The sequence below is a fragment of the Macaca mulatta genome, chromosome 5 (genome assembly GCF_049350105.2).
Source record: "Macaca mulatta isolate MMU2019108-1 chromosome 5, T2T-MMU8v2.0, whole genome shotgun sequence".
NCBI classification, from domain to species: domain Eukaryota; kingdom Metazoa; phylum Chordata; class Mammalia; order Primates; family Cercopithecidae; genus Macaca; species Macaca mulatta.
The window spans coordinates 25084973-25111284 of NC_133410.1; positions in this window are offsets into that span (position 1 = coordinate 25084973).

Consider the following 26312-nt stretch of genomic DNA (forward strand, 5'->3'; position numbering starts at 1 on the left):
ATGGGACACTCCACAAGACAATCAAGATGATCTCTTTATTTATGTATTTGAGATAGGGTCTCACCCTGTCAGTCAGACTGGAGTACAGTGGTATGATCATAGTTCACTGCAACCTCAAACTCCTGGACTCAAATGATCCTCCCAAGAAGCTAGGACTACAGGTGCACACCACCACATGTGGCTAAATTTTTAAATACTTTATAGAAATGAGGTCTCTGTTTGCTGACCAGACTGGTCTTGAACTCCTGGCTTCAGGCGATCTTCCTGTCTTGGCCTCCCAAAGTGCTGGGAATCCAAGTGTGAGCCACTGCACCTAGCCAGGATTTTTAAAAAAATCATTGTTATTTTTACAAAGAAGCTAAAAAGAGTCAATCACAAAAATATTTTTGATTGGATCCTGGTTCATAAAAAAATTAAACTCTAAAATTAGCTGCATGCACATCTGCAGAAAGAACCTTACAAAGGAGGGGAAGAGTCAATGCAAAGGTTCCAAAAGGGGACACTGCCCAGCCTGTTCAAAGAAAGGCAAGGAGGCCAGTGTGACCAGAGGAGGGTGAGCAAGTTGGGGGAGGGTAAAATTCATAGGGTCTTGGATGCAATTGGTAAAGACTTTGAACTTGACTCCATTTTCGGCATATTCAGTTTGAAATATCTATGTAACATCTAAGTGGAGAAGTTGAGCAGACAGCTGGGTATGCAAGTCTGAAATTCAAGGGAGGCCAGGTGTGGTGGCTCACATCTGTAAAGCCAGCACTTTGGAAGGCTAAGGTGGGCAGATGGCTTGAGCCCAGGAGTTTGAGACCGGCCTGGGCAATATAATGAGACCCCATTTCTACAAAAAAATTTAAAATTTAACTGGGTGTGGTGGTGCACGCCTGGAATCCCAGCTATTTGGGAGGTTGAGGTGGGAGGATTGCTTGAGCCCAGGAGTTTGAGGCTGCAGTGAACCTCATGCCAGTGCACTCCAGCCTGGGTGACAGAGTGAGACCCTGTCTCAAAAAAAAAAAAAAAAAAAAAATCAAGGGAGAAGCTATGACAGGAGATAAAAATTTTGGAGTCATCAGCAAATTCGATGATTTCAAAGCCATAAAACTCGATGAGATCATGGAGGGAATGAGGATAAGGAAGAGAAAAGGGCCAAGGAGTGACCACCGGGCCTTCCAAGGCAAGAGGTCAGGAGAAAAGGAGGGATCAGCCAAGGTGGCTCTGAAGGACTGGCCAGTGTGGGGGAAGGGAACCCACAGAAAGCGGTGCCCTGGAAGCTGAGTGTGGACGTGGGAGGCAATCATGTGGGTTCCCTGCTGGCTCAAAAAGGAGGCCCAAGGCCTAGGTTCATCCACACAGAGGCACAGCTGACCTTGACCTCGGCAGGGCAGTTTTGGTGGAGGGAAGTAGCGAAGGACTGCCAGGCTGAGGCCTGGGAGAGACTAGGAAGAGAGCCATTGGAAACAGTGCGTAGAGCAGAGTTGGGGGGGGGGCATGTCACAGACAAAGGGGCAGGGGGTCAAGAGAAGTTTGGGGCTTTTTGATTTCTTTTTTCTTTTTTTGCTTTAAGATTGGAAAAGAGAGGGCCAGTCCATAATGTTGATGGGACTGAACGAGCCAATGAAGGAGCACATGAGGGAGTGAGTGACTGAGAGCAGATACAGGGTCAAGTGAGGGTTCCGCCATCTGAGAGAGGTCTGAGCAGGAGTCCCAGCACGTGGGAGATCGCCCTGGAGAGTGGATTCACAGAGACGGTGGGGGTGCCATCCGAAGTCCCTGCCTTGAGGGGCCCGTTGTGTCCTACCCGCCTGTTGAATCTGGCTGTCCCCACAGCTACGTTGCCTGGGGCCCAACTAGGGCAGAGATACAAATACGCCAGGCCATGGCCCCACAAAGTCTGGCCTCAAGGCTGCAGCCCATTTGGAAAACGTTTTAATTTCATTTGCGTGTTTTTTCAATTTGATTATTAAGTGCCGTTTACACATGGACGGGGAAAGCCTGTTTTCGTTCGCTGATTCCCCTTCCTCCCTGGCCTGCGTGCCTCCCTGGTGAGTAATGGGGAGGCTGCTTTTCTGGAACACAAGGGAAAAGTTCCAGCAAATTGCAAAAGCATGTTCCTTCCTTGAAAAATCCTTTCACACTTGTTTTTTACTCCGTTTGTAAAGTTCATGAAAAGCCTCCATAAAAGTGCTTTAAAAGGCCTTAACTTTCTTTGTTCTCCACATTCAACTTTCTTTTTCTCTCTTAAGGGGGTATATAATTTCAAGGGATAACAAACAAAACATCAAACCTAGGGAGCGAGTGGCGAGATGAAGGAAATGCAGCACACTTTAGAAATGTCGGAGGATCACAGGTTGGAGGTACCAGCGAGGGGGAAATTTCCACATGTGTTTTCAGAAGATGACAGTCCGGCACTCCCCCACTGGCCCCATCATCGCTCAGATTTGTTTCTGAAGTTATTAACATTTCACGCAAGGCTAGGGCAGCTGGGCAGACAGAAAGACTGAAATAATAAAGGCTCAGGAAGAGCAACGCATCCTTTTAGGTACATTTCAGCAGCCTGAACTATCAGGGGTGCAGGAGATGGGACCGTAGGAAATGGTGCTGCCAAGAATTCGCAAAGAAGGTTTCCCTCCTCAAGGCCAGAGTGGGGCGTCATCTGAGCAGAGAAATACAGAAGGTTCTTAGAGAGGATGGAGGCCATATAAGGAGTTTCCCTCTGCAGAGAGAGAGTCCACTCCGGTTTGAGTTTGATGAGACAGCTTTCTGAATATGGGCAGTGGGAGGAAGGAGCTGAGAGGATGGGGTTCCCACCAGCCTCGAGGGATGGTCCTGGAGCGCCTCATGGGGCTGGCCAGGGAAAGTGCTACGGGGTTCTGTGGGCAGTGCTTGGGGACTGGGTAGCGTGCCTTAGCCAGCTATTGATCTAATTCCGGTCATTGTGACCTGCCTGTCCTGGTGTCTGAGTCCATCTAGGGCTGCATGTCTGGTGTATCTGTCCCGAGCCCTCTGGGCTCCAACGTTGGCAAAGTAACACTGGCGGACTCGCCTCTCCATTCCCATTTCTCTCTGCAGCACCTGCTTCCCTCCTGCATGCCCCTCCTCATCTTCCTCTGTCACCCCCAGGGAAGGACTTCCAAGAAGGGACTGAGAAGAGGCAGAGAACTCTATTTTGACAAAGGCCTGAGAGGGAGAAATGCTGTTTGTTTGCTTGGTGGGTTCAAGATATGGAGGATGGGCAAGAAGCAGGAGGAACGGAGCCATCTTCAGCTCCTGAAATCCTGGGAGGGACACTATGGTTCCAAAGGCCACCGTGCCTCCCTAACCCAATAATGAGCTCTGGATGGACAGGGGCCCAGCCTTCATCAGTGCTGTGGGCCCTGGGTTCTGGGATATTGCAATTAGGGTGGTGCTTTCCCCAGCAATGGCCACATGATCGGCAAATAGATCCTTACATCTCTTTGAGCGCCGGACCCCTTCTCTGCCGCAGAGAAAGAACCAGCAGTGCACCCCGCACACACCCTCTTCCTTAGGTACTGGGCTGACCATAGGACTTGCTGTGCCTACCGCTGAGGAAGCTGCCCCGTGGCTCCTCCGCCCTGCCTGGGTGTCCTCTTCTTCCCCCAGCTGGTCCAGTTGCCTCCTCTCTGTTCCGCCTTTTCCTCCCCGCCTTTCTTTCCCTTCCTCTTTCTATCCCTCTGATCCTCTCTGATCCTTGGATTGCCTGGCAGAAGGCCAGGGGGTAACCCGGAGTTCGCCTCAGCAGCCTCAAGCTCAGAAGCAGTTTCATGCTAAGCCATGGCTACCCCAAAGGCCTCTCACCTCATTTACATCCAGGGCTTTTCCTCAGCCACACCCTCGTGGGTGCTCCAGAGAGGGCGTGACCATCACCATGTCTTTCTTTGTGCCAGCCCTAAGTATAACCCCACCCAAGACAACCTGCTTCTTCCAACACCTGATCTTCTATAGTTACTTCCACTTTGCACGTGGAGAAACTGAGGCTGAGAGAGATGAATTTACCTGCTCTCTGGAGCGTCCACTGCCATCACTGTACTCAAGTAAGGAATCACTTGTTAAACGCATCTAATCCCATCTTCTTCGGAAGAACAATGTGGTCTACAGGGTTGCGTCAGGGTTGTTCATCATCAGGGTTGTGAACCTGCAGTTCTCTGACCTGGCTACCTGCATCCACTCCCTGAGACACCAGCTTCCTCATGCTTCCACTGCTCCTGCCCCACCCCAGTTTAGCAAAAGCCTGGCCATGCTTCCGATCTTTCCCTATTCCGGGCTCTACCAGAATCTACTGAGAGTGAGCGAGATTGACATAGCTCCCGGCTCCTTGAGTTTTCCTCTTCAATCACTTGAATACATAATGCATTTTTATGTGCTTGCAATGGCACGGCTTCAGCTTTGCAAAATCAAGACTGTCAGCCCCTTTACAGTGAATCTGCTCCCTCGATTAACTTGAGGGTAAGGAGAACATAATAAAGAAGTTTCATTAAATGCAAAGAAGATCATCACTTTTAACTGTCCCTGTGGAAAAGCCCACGCCAGATCTCTGATTCTTCTCCTGAACTAACTGGTTCTTTGCTGGGAGATGAGTGAAAGCAGCGTTTGTTCAGGCAACCGGGAGGAGCTGTTCCCCACTCCTCCCCCAACCCCCGCCCCTTGGCCCCTGGAAGGCTCTTTTTAGGGCATGCTGGTTTTTATGGCTGTTTCGTATCGGGGCTGATAGGCTTGACTGAACGGTTGCCACACAGCCAGCACACGCTGCACAACACGGCTAGGAGGGAGTGTTTATGGGGCTAGCTGCTAATGATTTCCATTTATGGAACACGTGTGCAGCAGCTGAGTGGGGCCGGCTAAGATAGGACATCAATAAAGGCCTGGCTGCACACACAGGATCTCCTGGGCAGCTGCAGTGATGGTTCCAGTGCAAGCTTCTGGGGGATCTTGAGGCTCCCCAGAATTCAGGCCCTTCAGTGCAGATCATGCCCTAAAAAGACAGCTCTGTTGGGAAAGCTGTGGCCAGGATGACTGCACAAGGCCAATAAGAAAAAGGATTGCTGTGATAAGAATTAAAACTCACATTCACTGGGTGCTCAACTCATACCCCATGCCAGACATTGTGGGAAGCTAGCACATGCGTATTGTTTTCTTTTGTTTGATCCTCACAACAAGCTTATGAAGTTGGAACTATTTTTTTGTTTGTTTGATTCATCACGGTACTGAAGAGGAAACACTCGTAGAGATGACGGACTTTGCCCAAAGCAGCAGAGTTGGGACTTAATCCCAGTGGTCTAACTTCAGACCCTGTTCCATAGGTGTGGAAAAGTGAATTCTAGATGTTCACTCAAATCATGTTAGATCACAGTTGACATAAGAGTAAAAGACATGCATTTTTGTATTAGAAGGACCTAGATTGAAGCTCTAGCTTTGCCACTTACAAGTTATATAAACTCCTTAAGCCTTGGTTTCCTCACTAAAAGAGAAGATAATAGTGTTACCTAGTACTAGAGTGTGGAAAGCCATAGCTCAGTACCCACCATCGAATAAGCCTCCAGGAAATGTGTAACAATGCATTCACACCAGGGGTCAGTGCACCTGGGGTTCTGAGTATGGACCCCAAGATGCAGGAGCACGTGCTGGATGGAGCTCAGCTTCTACAACTTTCTCAACCCTACCCCCTGCCCCGCCCCGAGCCTTAGTTGCCTTGTCAGTAGAATGAGACGGTAATAGGGACCGCTAACAACAGGTATGTCAGGGACCACACAGAGTGGGATGTCAGGAACAGAGGAGCTTGTATGTACAAAACACATTTTGCGTCTTCCAAGGCTCTGGGAAAATGCTACTTGTTGTCTTTGGAAACAAAATCCTGTTGGAGTTCTCCCTTTTGAGCACAGCCGCCCTGCACATGGCATGTAGTTATAAGCAGAGGGGAAAACAGAAAGCTGACCTTCAAAGTTCTTATGCGCTCCAGGGGGAAGATGAGACCAGCAAAAATAAAGCATTCATTGAAAACAAAGTGGCATGTCCATATACACACAGGCTTGTAGATAATCACTTACAGCCATGCAGAGACATGTGCAGGGCTTTGGGGATTTTGTTCGAGTGCCTGAGATGACATCTGGGTGGGTTTGTAGAAGGAGGGGCCATTTGGGGCAGGGGAAGGAAGGTCCCCCCTAGAAAGGGAGCTCCACTTCATTTCCTTCTCATCTTGCCACCAATGCCTTCAGCACACAGTTGGTGCTTAATGTGTGCTTGTGGAATGAGAACAGGAAGTGGAGAGAGCAGGATCTAAGCAGGGGAAGTGGACAGGGTGGCATGACTCAGAGGTGGGGCAGGCACGCCACTAAATGCTGAAGGCATGAGTTTATTCTTCTTGAGTGTTTTCTGCCAGAGGTTGGCCCATGATAGGCCCAGAGGATCTTCTCCTTAAAGTTATCCTTTGGGGAGAAGAGGAAGAGAGAGAGAGAGGGAGACAGGGACTGAGGGAGACAGTATTCCACTTACGCAGTTTTGTTTTATCTCATCTTTGTGTGAACTTTACACACACAAACCCTCCTAACACTGGATTCCAGTACGAGCTAAAACTGATCCTCCTGGGCGCAGACACTTTGGGTGGCCTCACCCAGATCTATTCTCCCCCTCCTTCTTGCTTACAGCACCGCAGTCTTGTTCAGGAATCACTGCTCAGGGATGGTCACTATGGCGGCTGTGTCATGTATTGGCGTGCCTAGGCTGCTGGTAGTTTTCTGGAGTCCACTTTCTTGTATGTTTCCAGTTCTGCCGCAAGAGATACCTTGCCTGAGATTTGGAGGGCAGAAGTCAAACTCCAAAAGTCAGGCAGTGTCGCCAGGCTCATTTCATTGTCAGAGTGTGGTGGGCGGGCCTGCAAGTGCTTCGCCTCTGCCTGGATCCTTCTTCAGCTTCCTCAAGGCCTTGGCAGAGCTCAGTGACAAAGGACACCCACTTCTCTTGCAGGAGGACATGGAGATCATCCTCATGTGGGGGGTCCAGCTTGTCCTTGCTCTTTTCCACTTGACATCCATCTCCTCTTCTCCACTTGCCACCCTATGGACTTCCAACCACAGCCACAGCACTGTAGAGACAGTTGAACCTGTTTCCACAATTGCAGAGGGTCAAACCTCTGTAACAAATCCCTCATTGCATGTTTATACGTAGAGCCACTTTCTGTCTCTCTATCAGACTTTGACTTATGTAAATACTGTATCTCCAGCTTGAGAGTGAATCCTGGTTGGTCTGAGCCAGTTGTGGTTCATTCCCCTTGGTGGTGATGGGTTCAGGGATGGACATGTGACCTGGGACTCCAATAGTGGAGCCTGGGGGAAAGGCTTCCTAGATCTGAAGAAAAGACACAAAGAAAAGATGGTGCTCTTCTACTGATGTAGTGTCCGGATATCATGCTTGGAATTGAGGCAGCCATTGTAACCAAGCCAGGGGATTACCCAAAGAACCACGCTGAGGACCAAGATAGAAGAGATGGAAACAACCTGTGTTCTCCAGGGTATAGTTAAGCTGGGGAACTAACCTTCCTTGAAACCGCCTACCTGGCGTTCTAGGTATGGGAGATGTTACTCAGTAGTCCCCGGTTATGTGCAGGGGATATGTTGCAAGATCCCCCGTGAATGACTGAAACTGCCATAGTACTGAACCTTATATATGCTATGTTTTTTCCTATACCTATGATATATACCTATGATAAAGTTCAATTTATAAATTAGGCACAGTAGGTGATATGGTTTGGCTGTGTCCCCACCCAAATCTCATCTTGAATTGTAGCTCCCATAATTCCCATGTGTTGTAGGAGGGACCCGGTGGGAGATAATTGAATCATGGAGGTGGTTCCCCCATCCTGTTCTCATGGTAGTGAATAAGTCTCACAAAATCTGATGGTTTTATATGGGATTTCCCCCTTTTGCTTGACTGTCATTATCTCTTTCCTGCCACCATGTAAGATGTGTCTTTGGCCTTTTTACCATAATTGTGAAACCTCCCCAGCCATGTGGAACTGTGAGTCCATTAAACCTCTTTTTCTTTATAAATTACCCAGTCTTGGTTATGTCTTTATCATCAGTGTGAGAATGGACTAATACAACAATAATTAATAATAAAATAGAGCTAGTATAACAATATGTCAGCATCCCTGCTGTTAAATTTAGAGCCATTATTAGGTAAAAGAAAAGACACAAGTGCTATGCTACCTCGAGGGTTGTTCTGATCACCAAGATGGCTACTGAGTGACTAAGGGGCAGGTGGCATCTACAGTGTGTATATGATGAACAAAGGGATGATTTATGTCCCAGGCAGAACACAGCAGGACTATGAGAGATTTCATCAGCTACTTAGAATGGTGCAACATTTAAAATTTATAAATTGATTATTTCTGGAATTGTTCATTTAATATTGTCAGACCACAGTTGACTGTGGGTAACTGAAACCACATAACTTGAAACTGTAGATTCGGGAGACTACCGTATTTTCTCATTGTTTAAGCCAATTGAGGCAGGCTTTCTGTTTCTTGTAGCTGGAAAACATCCTTGTCCAACTCCCACCCCAAGAAGGAGCCTCACGTTTCCTCTTGCAGTGGGCCCTGAAGTCTCCTTGCTCTGGGAGCTTTGCCAGAATGGAAGTGGTCAACTCGGAGTGAAGCTGGTATCCGGCCTCCCTGAGCTTGCTCTTCCCATCCAAGAGGCTGGAAGATGGGCGCCCCAGCAATCCACGGAAGATTTGAAACTAAACAATAGAATTTAGGACGATCAAAATGGTTTCCAGATTATAGCCCAAGGAAAAATGGGCTAAGGCTCTAATTGCGGTAATTATGATAATTAAGTGTACCAGCCGGATGCAAGGAATGGAAGCCCAACTGGAGCTGGTGAGACACGCCCTTTACCTCTCGGCTGTCAAGTCTAAGCTCACCCTACTGCCCTGTGATGCCAGAAGGGTACTCTGCAAGCCACAATTGACGGACTGCCCATAGGAGGCGCTAGAGGGAGACTGGGGTAAGAGAAGAGGAGAAGGACCTCATTGTTGTCTTTCAGCTCCAGGCAGCGTCACTCTAGCAGGAGCAGATGGTGAGCTCCACTTGCCAGCTCCATTCAGCATTCCCAGGGGCCCCTCACCCTCCACCTGCAGAGGTGCTGGAGTCCACCACCAGCCTGGGACCTGGGGGCTGGAGGAGCAGCTGGACAGCTTCCTCACCTACTCACTGTGGGCATCAGAGCAATTCCTGGCCCACCACCCTGGGGGTGCAAGCATCTGTCAAATCATGCCCCTTGCTCTTCAGTGGTCTGAACCCAAGCTACGCAGTTTCCCCCGAGGAGCCCCTCACCAGCATCACGAGACCCTCCTCTGGTAATCACCCTCTCCCTTCTTTTCTGCCAGCCCTAGGAGTAACCTACTCCCACGTTATTGCAGCATCCTCTTTTTCATCTCTCACTGTGTAAAATTCTTTTATTTCAAATCTCCTGTTCTGAAATATCTACTGTGGTTTCTCTTTTCCTGGCTGGGGCTCATCTGAGAGAGTACATTGATTGGGTTATGTAATCCGTAAGTCCAAATTGAAGGTAATCTGAGGCACAATTTGTTCCAGCGTGTCTAAATATGATTAGGGCCAACACTGGGTTTTTTGCTTTTTGTTTTTGTTTTTGAGATAGGGTCTTGCTCTGTTGCTCAGCCTAGAGCGCAGTGGCATGATCATGGTTCACTGCAGCCTCGAACTCCTGGGCTCAAGTGATCCTCAGCCTCAGTCTCCTAAGTAGCTAGGACCACTGGCACATGCCATCATTTCCAGATAATTTTTTCCCACTCCTTTTTAAGCCTCAGTCTCCCAAGTAGCTAGGACCACTGGCACATGCCATCATTTCCAGATAATTTTTTCCCACTCCTTTTTGTTTGTTTTTTCTTTTTTGAGTCTCACTCTGTCGCTCAAGCTGGCTAGAGTGCAGTGGTTTGATCTCTGCTAACTACAAGCTCCACCTCCTGGGTTCAAGTGATCCTCCCACCTCAGCCTCCTGAGTAGCTGGGACTACAGGTGCCCACCACCACACCTGGCTAAGTTTTGTATTCTTAGTAGAGATGGGTTTTCTCTATGTTGGCCAGGCTGGTCTTGAACTCTTGACCTCAAGTGATCTGCCTGCCTCAGCCTCCCAAAGTGCTGGGATTACAGGTGTGAGCCACTGTGCCCAGCTATTTTTTCCCATTTTCATTTAGCGATAGGGATCTCCCTATGTTGCCCAGGCTGGTCTTGAACTCCTGTCCTCAAACAATCCTCCCTCCTTAGCCTCCTGAGTAGTTGAGATTGCAGGTGTGAGCCACTGCGCCCAGTCCACGCTCTTTCCCAACATTTTCTCAGCACCAGTATCTTCCGTATGTGAACTGTTTTTAGGGTGGCCTCCTTCTGGGGAGCAAAAATGACTGCAGCAGCTCTAATCCTCACATCCAGAAGCCAGACCTCATCTGAGGAAGACAGAGAATGCCTTTGTCCCACATTTCTAAACACGAACCCTGAACTTCACTTTGCTTAGATTAGGTCCTGCCATTTTCACCAATTCCTGTGGCCAAGGCACCAGCACACTGATTGGCTTGGTGTGGATTGCATGCTCTCTTCCTAAAACTGGGGTAGGACCGACACGTATGGGGTCACTAGACCCACAGATGGAAATCAGAGCTTCCTGAGAAGCTATAGTCAGATGCTGGGGACATCAAGGTCCCCTACACTTAATCTCAGATTGTCCAGGGAAGCCCAAACTTCCTATCACTATTGCTGCTGTTTTTAAAATACAATACCTTTAAAAATATGTAACTGCATTAGTCCATTTCTGTTATTAGAAAGGAATACCTGAGACTGGGTAATTCATGAAGAAAAGAGGTTTAATTGGCTCATGGTTCTACAGGCTGTACAAGCATGGCACCAACATCTGCTCAGCTTCTAGGGGAAGCCTCAGGTAGCTTTTACTCATGGTGAAAGGCAAAGTAGGGGCAGGTGCATCACATGGCAAGAGAGGGAGCAAGAGAGCAACGGGGGCTGGGCACGCAGTGGCTCACATCTGTAATCCCAGCACTTTGGGAGGCCGAGCCTGGGGGATCACTTGAGCTTAGGAGTTTGAGACCAGCCTGGCTAACATGGTGCTCAAACAATGCTCAAAAAAAATACAAAAATTAGCTGGGCGTGATGGTGGGTGCCTGTAATCCCAGCTACTTGGGAGGCTGAGGCACAAGAATCACTTGAACCAGGGAGGCGGAGATTGCAGCGAGACGAGATCATGCCTCTGCACTCCAGCCTGGGTGACACAGGAAAACCCTGTCTCAAAAAAAAAAAAAAAGAAAAAGAAAGAGAGAAAGTGAGGGGGTGTTGCACCAGATCTCACATGAACTATTCATCGGTCCCTATTCATCAGGGACCCTGATGCACTTTGGAAGGCCGAGACAGTGGATCACCTGAGTTTAGGAGTTCGAGATCAGCCTGGCCAACATGGTGAAACTCTGTCTCTACTAAAAATATAAAAATCAGCCAGGCATGGTTGTGCATGCCTGTAATCCCAACTAGTCAGGAGGCTGAGGCAGGAGAATCGCTTGAACCTGGGAGGTGGAGGTTGCGGTGAGCCAAGATAGTGTCATTGCACTCCAGCCCAGGCCATAAGAGTAAAACTCCATCTCAAAAAAAAAAAAAAAAAAGAACTCACTTTTCACTAAGGGGATGGTGCTATGCTAAACCATTCATGAGGGATCTGTCCCCGTGACGCAATACCTCCCACTGAGCCCCACCCTCAATACTGGGAATGACTTTTCAACAGTAGATTCGGAGAGGACAAACCTCCAAACCATAGCAATAACCAAATGGAATGGAATTTTTATTCCTTTTTAAAATACGTTCACAAATGAAAAATAGTCCTTTGGTCAACCCCATCTCCTGAATTAGGTTTCAAAAGTGATGTTCCTCAAAGCTGTGTGAAAACTCTGGCTGAGTTCGCAGCCTCAAATAAGGTGTCTCCTTTCCTTTGTGGTCAGAGGAGTGATAAGGAGATATTATTGAACAACCGTGATGTCTAGCAAACGCTTTTCAATGTTTTTTTTTTAGGCAGAGTGTCACTCTGTCACCCAGGCTGGAGTGCAATGGTGCAATCATGGTTCACTGCAGCCTTGACTTCCTGGACTCAAATCCTCTTGCCTCAGCCCGCTAAGTAGCTGGGACTACAAGCGCATGCCACCATGCCCAGCTAATTTTTTTATATGTTTTTGTAGAGCTGGGGTTTCACCATGTTGCCTAAGTTGGGCTTTTCGATTTTTAAGTTGATTCAGGTTCATTGGAATTGTAACCTGAGAGAGTTCATTTCTGTCTCAGCCAGCAACCAGCTGATCCCAGACACCCAAGAGTTTTGAAGATAATAGATAAACCCATTGTCATCAAGCATCGACTTAAAAATCACCTAACATTTCTGGCCTCCTCAGTCTTTCTTAGGAACCAAGTTGTTCTGTGCGCTAAGACTGCACGATTGTTTTCTTTTTACTCTTTGGTTTTTTTCTCTCTTTCTTCTGTCTTTTTTATAACCCAGGGAGATTAATCAGTTTGTTCAAGGTCATACAGCAAGGCCAAGACCCTGTCTGAGTTATAGCATGAAGTTTTAGCTCCTGGGCTATGCCCCACACAAGGGTCCTCTTATTTCCCAGATGAGCTTCCGTCTGTCTGGAGACCTCCAGGAGCTTCAGACATCCTTTCAAGGACATAAAGTGTATTTTATATAGCATTATTTGATCTCCACGAAATGTATTTTATATAACATTATTATCTTCCGCCTAAACTAATCCTATCAGGGGATAACACTAACATTCAGATGGTCCTTATTGTGTGCCAAGCCATTTCCCAAATCCTTTCCAGTTGTTAATTTCCTAATCTTCAAACAGCAGTATGGGGTAGATACTATTATTATCCTCACTGTGCAGATGAGGAAACTGAGGCATGGGGAGGTTAAGCAACTGGCCCACAGTCACACAGCCAGAAAGGATGAGCTGTGGGGTTTGAACTCAGGCACGTGGGTTATGAGAAGGGTGGAGGAAGGCAGGGGAGAGACCCCCTCAAGGGGACTGAGAGCAACAGCCTCACTCACGTTCCTCTTCTTGCTCTTATTGCTCCACAAGTACATTTTCCACCAAAACTTACAGTCCAATATTTTTATTCTCACTTAGTAAAAGTCCTAGGCTAATTCAGGCCATTCCTAAGGTACCCAGTCAGGAGCTCCATGTCTGGAAATGGAGGAGTCTATTTGGGCTGCTATAACAAAATACCATAGGCTGAGTAGATTATTTTTTTAAAAAACCACAAATGTGTTTCTGACAGTTCTGGAGGCTGAGAAGTCCAAATCAAGGCACTGCCAGATTCAATATCTTGTGAGGGCCACTTACTGGTTCATTGATGGTGCCTTCTGGATGTGGCCTCACATGGTGGGATGGGGAGGGAGCTCCCTGGGGCCTCTTTTTTAAGGGCACAAATCCCATTCATCAGGGACCCACCCTCATGTCCCAGTCACCTCCTGAAGGCCACACCTTTTAACACCATTGTCTTATTTTTCTTTTTAATGCCATCACTTTGGGTTTTTCTTTTTAATGTCATCATCTTGGGGATTAGGATTTCAACATATGAATGTTCAGGGGACACAATCAGATCTTGGCAGCAGGGAAGTCACTAACGCAACTTCTCTGTGTCTTAGGAGAGGACATCAATGTTAAGTTAAAAAAAATCAGTCCCTGGGAGCGGCCCCCTCAGACTCTGTGATAAACAGTAGTTGTAGTGTCAACACTGAACAAGATCCATGCTTTTACCATCAGTCTCAGCTCCAGTGAACCCACAGCGAGCACTGTCATTGTATCGTGGCATCAACAGGAGGCACAGAGCTGCAGGGTCTCACCCAGAGGGTCATTCGCTGGGGGTCACGAGTTGATCTAACTCATCTGTAATGAGTTAAGTATAAAATAACCTTTCCTCTTTCCCTGAAGCTGACTCACTCTGAGAGAAGATGTTGAAATTCAGAATGATGCTTCTGTATACATTCTGTTCAGCACCCATTTATTGAGCTCCTACTGTGTGCCTGGCACTATAGTGGGTAAACAGACCTTTTAAAATACACCAAGCTCTGACCTGAAGGAACCTGTGTCCCAGGAGGTGAACTGACATCAACCAGTTACAACAAATGTGCTGAATGCAGTCATAGAACAGTCCCTTCAAACTCTTTTTTTTCACATTTATTTATTTATTTATTTTTTAAAAAAGAGTCTCACTCTGTTTTCCAGACTGGAGTGCAGTAGCATGATCTCAACTGACTGCAACCTCTGCCTCTCAGGTTCAAGTAACTCTCATGCCTCAACCTCCCAAGTAGCTGAGATTACAGTTGTGCACCACCACACTCTGCTAATTTTTTGTATTTTCAGATGGAGTTTCACTGTGTTGGCCAGACTGGTCTCGAACTCCTGGCCTCAAGTGATCTGCGCGCCTCAGCCTCCCAAAGTGCTGGGATTACAGGCATGAGCCACCATGCCCAGCCCAAACTTCTGACCTTGCATCTGTACCATTTAAAATATTTGAGAGCACAAGCCAGTCTATGAGTACCAAACACACTCCTGATCATCCATCCTGGTCCCTGGAATGGGCCCCCGGCCCGGTTAAAGGACTTCCCTCAGACCCCAGCTCAATAAGTAGTATCTTATGGAGGAGATTTGGTCTTTAACAAGGCTTCTACTGTCCCAGAGCTGTTGATAGCACTGCTGCAGGACCTTCCCAGATGACTCAGCAGCGTCACACAAAGCTCTGCTCAGCAGGGGTGCCAGGGCATGCTCGCCCTTAGGGCCCCACTCTTGGTCTGGAGGAAACCAGGTGGTTTCCCCATTCGACATTCATTTTCTCTCTTCTCCCGTTATCGCCTGGGAGGCAGAGTGTGGCGTGCCCGCCTGTTCACTCACACACGTTTCTGCTGCTCGTTCCAGCTGGCCCAGAGCCCAGCTGTCACGGAGCATGTTCCCTGGCATCCGTGCACACACACAGGCCAGTCCTTGTGCCTGGGAAACACCCTCCCAACTAACTGCCTGCTGGACCAACTACTCACCTGCAGGGTCTCAGCCCAAATATTAGCTCCTTCCAAAGCCTTCCATGGACCCCCTTGCCAATCTTGCCACATAGCTCCCTTCAAGAAGATGATCTGATTTTGTAAGAAAATGAAAGAGGACTTTAACTGACAATGTAATTCTTGAAAGCAAGGCATTCAAAAAACGAAAGTAGCACATTTGTGAAAAAACCTGGATGAGTATTTAGTTATTTTTCAAACATGAAATGAATGCTTTAAAAAAAATTACCCATTTTAAAGTGTCGTTCTGAAAGACAAGTTTAAATACGTGTGCTCATGAACTGGCGTCATGTTTTCTTTTGCTTTGAATGAGAGGATGCTCAGAGCTCATGGATGTGCTTGATTCGGTGGCTTTCCTCCGCCCAGGCTTTGAAGAGAATGCTGGCCCTCTTGGCTTTGGCTTTTGTCTTCTGTGAGAGCCCATGAGGGCAGCAGCTTGATGGGGTGGACAGAGCTTGGGCGTTGCAACCAGCATTGGGTCCATCTCTGTTGGCTCACTCACGAGAGGTGCCTTTGACTTGGGCTCGGTTCTCCTAGAGGCAGGCCTGAGACAAAGACGGGGGAGCAAGTAGCTCCTCTGGACAGGATCACATGAAACTCCAGGAGGGGAGTCAAGAGGAGACATGGGCAAGAGAAGAGAGAAAAGCAACCCAGGGAGCTTGACTGAGCCGGTTAGGTCACCACAGAGGGCAACTGGGAACTAATCCCAGTCGGGATCTTTGAGTCTTGTGGAGCACACGTCAGAGCTGTCCCACCCAAGGGGTGAGGAAGCAGGGGGATTTAGCTACCAGCTGCCATCAGCCACAGGGCAAGGGCTGCTCCTAGAGGCATTAGCTCCTTGGCACCTCTGGTCTGTCCCTAGCACAGGCTGAGCCAGAGCCTGTGGCTGAAGAAAGCTCTTAGGAATGTTATGGGCTGAAAGTTTGCATCTTTCCAAAATCCCTGTGTTGAAACACTAGCCCTGCACGTGATGGAATTAGGAGGTGGGCCTTTGGGAGGTGATTAGGTCATGAAGGTGGAGCGCTTGGGATGAGGTTAGTGCCTTTATAAGAAGAGAAGCAAGAGTTTGCCCACTCTGTCTGCTCTTGAGCATGTGAGAATACAATGAGAAGACAGCCATCTGCAAACCAGGAAGCGGGCCCTCATCCAACACCCAAGCTGCAGGTGCCTTGGTCTTGGACTTCGCAGCCTCCAGAGCTGTGAGAAATAAAGGCTTGTTGTTTAAGCCACCCAGTCTCTGGTGTTTTTTCTTTTTCTTTTTCTTTTTTTTCAATAGCAGCCAGAACCAACTGAGACAGGAAGGGACCACCGGTGCTTACAATAAGGAGCCATCAAGGATGGTAAGAACCCAGGGCATAAGGAAGGGCAATGACTGTGTCTGCTACCAACCATAAAAGGAAGTAAAAAGAACAATAAAAACATGAATGCTAACTTCAGTGTATGGCTGGGAAATCCAATGAGGTGATATATGTGAAATCACTGTGTAAACGAAAAGTCATCACATCAGTGTTCCATTTGATACTAGGGATGGTGAGGATGCCAATGACAGCAGTGAATCACATGCTAGATCACTTGCTCCATCTCCCTCATTGGAATCCCTGACCATAGATTGGGTTCCAGTAGCTTTTAAGTCTTTGTGAATTTCTTGGGTGGCTGGAAGTGACGTTTCCTCAGTTTATTGGACCTGTCCTAAGAGTCAAAAGTGAAACCCTGCACAGGAGTCCCTCTCCTCCCAGCTCCGGACCCTACAACTTTCAGCAAACAAATAGAAATGCCTTCTGTTTTATTTCTAGCGTTTTGAAATTCAACTTTTTGAATATACTATATTTGCATGGGGCAAAATTCTGGGAAATATTAAATATATTAAGAGGCATACAGTGAAACCATCTCTGGTTTTCACTCATTCAGTTCTCTTTCTCCCAAAAGTCAACATGACTACTATTTTCTCGTGCAAATTTACAAAGTGTGCATATTGTGTATTCAGATTTATGTATATTTATGTAAACCAAATTTGCATTTTCCCTCTTTTCTCTTAAAAGATTTCAAACAGCACATATTGTTCTTCGCCTTGCTTTTGTCACTGGGCACTATATCCCAAGTTGTACATGAAGTTTTCTCTTTTTTTGTGATTATTATTATGTTACCACTCCAGAAATGCTACCTGGGTGTCTTCTCTTTTTTAACAGCTGTGTAATATTCCATTCAGCTTTTCATTCTAGAAAATGTGAATCATCAGCAATGGGTGAGCCTGCTATGGGGTTTAAACACACGATCTTATTAACCCTCACACAGTCCCAGGAGGTAACTAGGGCCTGTAGTTATCACCGCCATTTTGCTATAAGGAATTGAGGCCCATTGAGAGATTAAGTCCTGGCTCAAGATCATGGAGTGGGGAAGTGCAGACCAGTCTTGGGCCTGTTGCACTATAATTGCGTCCTTCAACCACTAGACGGCCTCCCTCTCAAGGAGAGACTTTGGACTATCACTAAGGCAGAGCTGAGCAGTGTCCTAAGGTGCTTGGCAAAGGTCTTGGATGCCAACTTGGGTATTTCTTTGGCAATAATGCCATATTGCCTTGTGCATGCTGTGTTTTATTTCAATGCATATTAATATGATTTCCTGCATTTTTGCCTCTCAAGAATCCCATCTGAGGCATGAATTATTGGATGGAAGGGTGGGGGACATTCTTAACGTCAGGCCCAAGAATTTGCAGTAGTGCTGGCAGAGTGCAGTGGAGTAGTCGTCCTGAGTGAGCTGAGCTCTAGGGAGCCACTGGCAACCGTGGGGGTCAGGGGGACACTGCAGGCCCTAGAGCTGGGCCTGGGCTGGAGCCCTGCTGAGGCCAGTGGGGAGTCCAGGGCTCTGGGCCAGGAGGTAGATTTAAGGGATGAAATTGGGAGGGGAGCTGTAAACTAAGAACAATGTGGGAGCTGGGAAGTGTGTCTGGAATCATTTGGTATAAGGCCACATTTTTCAGGTGAAAAAACTGAACCCAGGTGGTGGCAGCCCCAAGTTCACAGAGGCTGGAGCTGAATAAGAAGCCAGGTCTCACGACCCCTATCCAGTGCCCCTTCTACTACCACTCTGAAGACATATGCAAATAGAGTGTGTATGTGTGTGTGTCTGTGTGTATCTATGTTTGTGTGTCTGTGTGTGGGTATGTGTGTTTGTGTGTTTGTAGTCTGGGGAAAACAAGTGTGCATGTGAACCTCTGTGTATGTGAGTCTGCAGCACAAGCTAAGGAATGGAGAGTAAGAGGAACTCAGGGCCAGGAGGAAGGACAAGGATAAAAACGAAATAAAATCAGGATAAAAACGAAATAAAATCCAGGAATCCTTCCAGTATACATGCAAGTCCCAGAACTTCCAATTTGGAGTTTTGCCATCTTTAATTCCATGACAATGTGTGACAGTCTAACTGGTATTCATCTGAGGGGTTGTTGTTTATTTTTATGACTCCAGCAACTGCAAATGTGAGAGTTCTCATGCCCTCTGGCAGATTCTCAGAAGCTCTCAGTTATTAATGGCCTTGATCACACACATACGCAGGAGATGCTTGCTGTCCTTGGCTCAGCGTTCACTGCTCTTCTTCAGGTGAAGCCCACAAAATGATGGGGACTGACAGTGGAAGAAAGATGGTTCCCTAAAGACTTTTTGCCAGAATTTCGCCGGGCGTAGAGGCTCACACCTGTAATCCCAGCACTTTGAGAGGCCATAGCAGTTACATCACTTGAGGTCAGGAGTTCGAGACCAGTCTGGCCAATGTGTGAAACCCCATCTCTGCTAAAAATACAAAAATTGGCCAGGCATGGTGGCGGGCGCCTGGAATACCAGCTACTTGGGAGACTGAAGCAGGAGAATCACTTGAATCTGGGAGGCAGAGGTTGCATTGAGCCAAGACTGTATCACTGCACTCCAGTCTAGGTGACAGAGAGAGACTCCGTCTCAAACAAAAAAAGAAAGACGTTTTGCCAGAATTATCGGGGAAGAAAATTTATCTCCCCTGTAGTTGCCACTGTAAATAAACTTGGAGGTGTGGAGACCTCTTCATTGGAAAAGCATGTGAGGATGAAGCCAATACAGAGAAAAGCAGAACATAGAGAATGATTCCAACTGATACATTTTTGAACACCTGGAACCAGCTGTGCCCGAAGCAGGTAATACCTGCACTTTTGAATTACAAGAGGCATTACGTGATCTTTTCTGTGATATACATCATGAATGAAAACTAGGCTGCCTGAGTTTGAATTTTGGGGCTGCCACTTCCTAGTTACATAACCTTGGACAAGACACTTAACCTCTTTGCCCCCCCACCATATTATCATCTATAAAATGGGATAGTATCTACCTCATAGGTTGATATGAGAATTAAATGAATTAGCAAATCGAAAGCATTTAGAGCAGTGCCTGGCATACATTCAGCATATTGTCATTTAAAAAAAATATATATTTGTATACTGCAATAACAAATAGCCCCAAAATCTTTGTGGCTTAAAACAATACAATTTTTATTTTTGCTCATATTACATATTCAGGAATCCAGGTTGATGGAGCAGCTGCCATCTCTAATGTTGCTGGTCACCACAACAGAGGAAAACAGAATCTAGAAAAAGCCACGCTGGCTCTTAAAGCTTCTCCCCAGGACAGGTACAGGTTGCTTCGACTCACGTTTCATTGGCCAAAACAAGTCATGTGGCCACACTTAACTTCAAAAGGGAAGAAAGGGCAAATCTGCTGTGTTCCCAGAAGGAAGAGCCCTATTGAACCCCACATTATCATTGTTATTTTGTAACTGGTTGAATATTGGACACTTATGTCGAAAAGATGCAGAAATAATTTTTTAAAAAATCTGTTTCCCTAGGTTTTTTTTTCTTAGTTTTTATTGTATTTTATTTAAAAACTTTTTTAGAGACAGGGTCTTGCTGTCACTGAGGCTAGAATTCAGGGGCACAGTCATAGGTCACTGCAGCCTTGAACTTCTAGGCTCAAGCCTTCCTCCCACCTTAGCCTCCCAAGTAGCTAACACCCCGGGTGCGCACCGCCATGTCTAGATAACTTTTTATTTTTTATTTCTTTTGTGGAGGCTGAGTTCTCACTATGTTGCCCAGGTTGGTCTCGAATTCCCGGCCTCAAACAATCCTGCCTCAGCCTCTCATAGTGCTAGGATTATAAGCATGAGCCACTGTGCTCTGATTTGTTCTGGTGTTATACTCCCCAGGGACCAGGAACCATGACTGAGCCATGCTCTATTTACCTCACTTTTCACCACACTACTCCAGTCACTTTAGAATCTGTTGGTCCTGGTGTCCATCATCCAAGGTCACCGACATTTTCAACAATCTCGTGCTGGTTAAATCCCAGAGAAGAGGAAAGAAGCTGTATCTTGGGCCTACAGTCACAAGCAAACAAGAGAAAGAAAGAATTGAGGGACAAAAGATGAAAAGCTCTCCTTGAGAGAGGCTGGTGTCTTGGGTCTGGAGCAAAGGGCTGTGAGGGAAGCTGGACGGGGCAGGGGAAGGTGCTAAACAAGGATGTAGCATCAGCGATGGTCTTGTTCAGCCTGACTCCATGGGCAGCTCTGAAGTGTGAGTTGCACACGGAGTGGGTCCTGCCTTGAGGCAAGGGAGCTGGCCTTTTGTACCCCATTACTATGAGTCATTGGCAGTGAGCTACCCCTTGGAGGGGGGCATTCACCTTCTGGGTCAGGCAGCTCCTGTTGGGTTGGTCAAAGGCAATTCTTGGAGAAGGGGGCCACTGTGCACTGTTCGCATCTAACCCTAGCAGGCGCTGGGGGATGCGTGCAGCAGCCCTATCAAGGCGCCTGGGTGGGACACTAATAGCATCTACTGCAGGTGGTCAGAAAAGCACTAGAGGGCTTCTCTACCATCTTTCCCACCTGTATAATGGCACGTTCAAAGCATGAGATATACTGACATTAGTGGGGTAAGTAATGGCATCCAATGGCTTCCCATTTACCTCCTGGATTCAATACAAATTCTGCCATCAATGTATATTCCCAGGCTATGTCCCAGTGCTCTCCCTATATGAAAAGTCACCTGGAAACTTGCCATCTTCTGAAGAACCTCTGTGCCTTGGATCAGGCTCTTTCCTCTCTTCTGCCAGGAGTGCCCTGTCTACCGCAAGACCCATGAAATTGCATCCTCACGTCAAGGCCCTTTCAAATACTAACTAATTCATAAAGCCTTTCCTAATCACTCAACGGGATGTGAGCTTTTTTTTCCCTTCTCTCAAACACTCTTTGAAACTTCAGAGTCCTTATTTTATGGAGTGGGTCCCATTCCATGAATTTGAGTCGTTTGATCGGGTTATTCCCCCAAGTCTTTTGTGAACTCTTTAGGAAGAATTGAGTCTTTTTCTCTTTGCGGCATCTGGCAAACACCCTGAAAGACAAAGGCACTAAATTAGTATATGTGTAATTGAATTGAGACTTTGCTGAGACTAAACGTCTGTGCTTAATCAAAGCCTTGTCTTATGCACGTCACCCACAACTGGCATGTACTGAGCATTTGTTTTGTGCCAAGAGCTGTGCGGAAAGGATTTTCTTCACATTAATTATCTCATTTAATTGTACTACTAATGATCTCCACCCCACAGATGAGAAACTGAAGCTCAGAGAAGGCAAGCAGCTTACCCACAGCCACACAGGTAATGGGTGGTAACTGAGTGGAGACTCGTATGTCCAAATTCAGAGCTCATACCCCTAACCTCTATGAAGCAGCTGTGAGAGGGACAAGCGCAGGTTTTCAATCAAAGATGTGACTTCCGATTGGGTACTTCAGCAAAACTGGCAGAGACTGGCAAGCTCTCTACCCAACCCATCCCCTTTTCCTCCTGGGCAAAGAGTTAGACCAGCGATTCTCAGGTTTCAGTGTGCATGTGATTCACCTGGTGAGAACAGAGGAAACAAGCAAAAAATACACACATGCACCCGCCATAACACAATGTGAGAACGTCTATTACAGAAACATGCCCACAGTCGGGAGAAGGCCAGAATGCAGAAAGAGGTGCAAGGGAAGGCAGGAAAAGTGCCCCAGAAAAGGTAACCCCAGAGCTGAGTCCTTTTTTTTTTTTTTTGAGACAGAATCTCACTCGACCCAGGCTGGAATGCAGTAGGTGCGATGGTGCGATCTCGGCTTACTGCAACCTCCATCTCCCAGGTTCAAGCAATTCTCCTGCCTCAGCCTCCCGAATAGCTGGGATTATAGGCACCCACCACCACGCCCTACTCATTTTTTTATTTTTAGTAGAGACGGGGTTTCAGCAATTTGGCCAGGCTGGTCTTGAACTCCTGACTTCAGGTGATCCACCCACCTCAGCCTTTCAAAGTGCTGGGATTACAGGCATGTGCCACCACGAGTCTTAAGGAGGAAGAGCGGGAAGAAACTGCATTACAGGGGGCGGCTTCAGCACAAAGGCAAGAGATGCAAGGGCACACGAGGGCATTTGGAGAACTGCTAGCGGCTGAGGGTAGAGTGAGGGTAGAGTGAGAGAAAGAGCCAAGCCTGGAGAAGTAAGAAGAGGGCAGGTCCAAGAAGCATCATTTGAACCATGTACCAAAGATAAGGGGAACTGCTGAGGCATCTCAAAGTGAGCGAGAGTGTCGGCCTGACCTTCAGAAATTTCCTCTGCTGTTTTTGGGGAGACTGGATTAGAGGGGCTGAAGTCAGTTTAATTTTAGATGAGGAGCTTCCTGGGTCCCAGCAAGCTTCACTGCCTGGGACCCCACAGTGGGAGGCTGTCCCTAGGATTCAGATGATCCATGCAGGGCATTTCCGAAGCCAGGGAGTCACAGAGCCATACAGCTGCAGAAAGCCCTGGGGACGCGAAGCAGGCACCTTGAAGAAGGCCACCAGGACATGGAGTAAAAGGGAAAGGAGGTTAAAAATTCAGGAGGGTTGGGCTAAGACAGACCCACACAGACATCTTTTCCCTGGGATCAGTCTGTTATCTCTTCAACAGGCCATTAGTTCTCAGCCTTTCTCCTGTTGAACACAGAAGATACGTGACCTTCGCCAACAGGACCTATGTCTTTGATACACCCAGGGTCATACACACTTCCTGGAGCCACCAGTCCTTGCAACTGAGAGTCACGTTCACAGAGGGATGACCATGAACTCACTTTAATTTACAAAATAAGTAATTCACACAAAACCATTGATGTCTTCTCCATTGCTAGAAGTAGATTATAGGCTTGGGAGTCAGACAATCTCAGGCTCCCATTCGGACTCCCTCACTTATAGGCTGTGTGACTCAAAGTTACTTACCCTCTTTGAGTCTTAGCGTTCTCATCTGGAGAACGGGTGTGCTAACAGAACTCCTTTGATGGAGGGTCTGTTAGGATTGGATCTGATTATGCAAACTAAATGCTTGACAATGTGCCTGCTACATGGTAAATACTCAATAGGTGATAACTGCCTTGTTATGAATGTTTTCTTACTCTTGTCATTAGCAATATGCCTCACGGCCGATGGGAGTACACTCGTGGGTAATAACACCGAGGCTGCCTATTAGCCTATTAGAGAAAGGAAAACCATTTTTCATACATGACTTCTAATTGGTTCACCTTTGTCCTTGAAAGCCATCACACTGTTTCTTTTGAAGCATGCTGTAATTGAAAATTCAGTCTAATTCACCCAGTCTTCCCCTCTGCTCCCAGTCAGGAGAGTTTTGCTGGATGGGGAACTGGATTGTTCATAGGTTCTAAGCCAAAGCCCGGCTTTAATTTCCTATTATAAGCCTGTCCTTTTTAAGATATGCTGGGTGAAAATAACATCAGTGGTGGGGCAGAAGGAGCTAGGAATGGCCTCCTGTGCATCCACAGGGGAAGTATTCAGTCCCGTAACAATCTTTCAGCAGCCCACACACCTGGACTCCATGTGACCCGTAGTCTCTGCCTCTCCAAGAAGCTGTTTCTCTTCACTCCCCATGGGGGGCAGAAATACCTTGACTAGGGCCCCTCTAACAGTGTTTCCATCTGAATAAATGGGAATGCTGCCCGCTCAACCCTACAAGGATTTAATTAGTTTGGTTCTTGGCAGGTCCCCCAAAGATGAAAAGAGCAAGAGATTCCACTGTCTCATCCAAGCCAGTGTCATCTCCGGCCCAGATCCAGGCAAGAGCCCCCTAACTAGTCCTGCTAAGCCCACTCTGACCCCGCCAGCACATTCTCTCTATGACAGAAAGATCCATCTAAAAATGCAATCTCATTCCATCACTTCCCTCATCAAGTATTCTCAATCGCTTTCTCAATCAACGCTAAGACCCAGATTCTGGCCCACAGGGCCCACGTGTCTGGCTTCCGCTGGCTGGTCCAGCCTCATCCAGGCCCTTTCTGCCTTTCTGTGCCCAGTCACACCAGGGATTAGGCAGTCCTTTGAGTGTGGGGAGCCTCTGCCCACCTCTGCCCAGTGGGCATCTTTGCTGGGAGGGCATATCTTCCTTCCCCACCTCCCCCTTCTACTCAACTTGTACTCCTATGTTCTCAAGGTTTCTTATTTTTCTCCCCTGTAGGCTTACCCCTGGCTCCCCCAGTTGCATATCAGCTCCGTGAGGGCAGGGACTGTGTTTTATTTACCTCCTAATTCCCAGCACCGACCACAGTGCTTGAGTGACATCTAATAGAGAGTTGAAAAGCTTTTAAAAAATGGCAATGGCAATCTTTTTTTTTCTTCTTCTTTTTGAGACGGAGTTTTGCTCTTGTTGCCCAGGCTGGAGTGCAATGGCGTGATCTCGGCTCATTGCAACCTCTGCCCTCCTGGGTTCAAGCAATTCTCCTACCTCAGCCTTCCGAGTAGCTGGGATTACAGGCATGTACCACCACGACTGGCTAATTTTGTATTTTTAGTAGAGACAGGGTTTCTCCATGTTGGTCAGGCTGGTCTCGAACTCCTGACCTCAGGTTATCTGCCCACCTCGACCTCCCAAAATGGGATTACAGGCATGAACCACTGTGCCCGGCCTCAAAAATGGCAATCTTTTATTAATACTGGAATTGCAGATGAAGAGCTCTGTTTTTGCCAAGGGAAATGGAGTGGAAGTTAGTTTATTCATTTGATAGCTGTAGACTCAATTATTCAAAGGGCAAATGCAGATCTGCCTATTCCTTTAGAATATTATGCTGTCAGGAGTTATTTCCCTTAATCTTAATGTTCCTTTCATGTCCTTCAAACTTCTTCTCCATTAGAAGATGCTATTTATTACTTCCTCATCCATGAAGCCTCAGGCTCCTCTGGTGGGTATTATGTCACAGAGAGGAATCTTATCAAAATCAAATGGAATGAAGGCAATCAGGGGAAAAGGATTTTGTTTTTCATCTGATTACCGTCATTTTCTCTCTGTCTTGGGTCTAAGAGTGGGATTGATGTAGGAAGGGGAAGGAGTTGTCCTAAAATGGGCTACAGAAATGTTATTGGCCCATGTTAAATACAGAAATGGAGGGTTTAGAAATGTTTAAGGTGATTTTACTTTGCCACAATGTCCAAGCACATGATCAATGGACCTGTCTTGACGAAGAGGGCCGTGGAGACCATTTGGGGTGCTGTTGAATTTGTGTGGTGGCTCACACACACTAGGACCACACATCCTCCCTCAAAATTTTGGAAATTTTAAAAAACTCATGCTTAACTGCGAAGAATTTGAAAAATATGTTGTCAAAGACAACATAGCCCTAGTCACACGGTAAGGAAAAGCCAAGCATTCCAGAAATGCTTAGAAACTGAGAAATGTTAAAGGCAAGAGTACAAAGGAGGTGAAGAGAATAGTCACTGTACGTTGAAGTGAAACAGGAAGTCGATCCTTGGAGATGAATCCTCACAGGGTCTTGCAAAAGAATGTTGGCAAATATTAAGGGGTAGAAGGATGTTTCAAGAGAGAGGAAGCCATGAGCGAAGGCATGGAGGCCTATGCAGAAGATGTGAAGGCCATGCACATTATTTGCTCATTAAACTGAAATAGAAAGGTCAAGAGTCTGGGTTCTACCATTTGGCAACCACCCTAATGATAATTGATTGAGGTAAGAACATTAATGGATGCTGAGGAGTGGGCAAGTTTGAGAAATAACAGACTATTTAGATAGTCTCAAAGTGTTCGCCCTCCAGATTCTTAATGACAAAGCAAAACTAATAACCCTCCACTGAAAAAACCTAGCAGATACCACCTTAAATAACTGATGAGT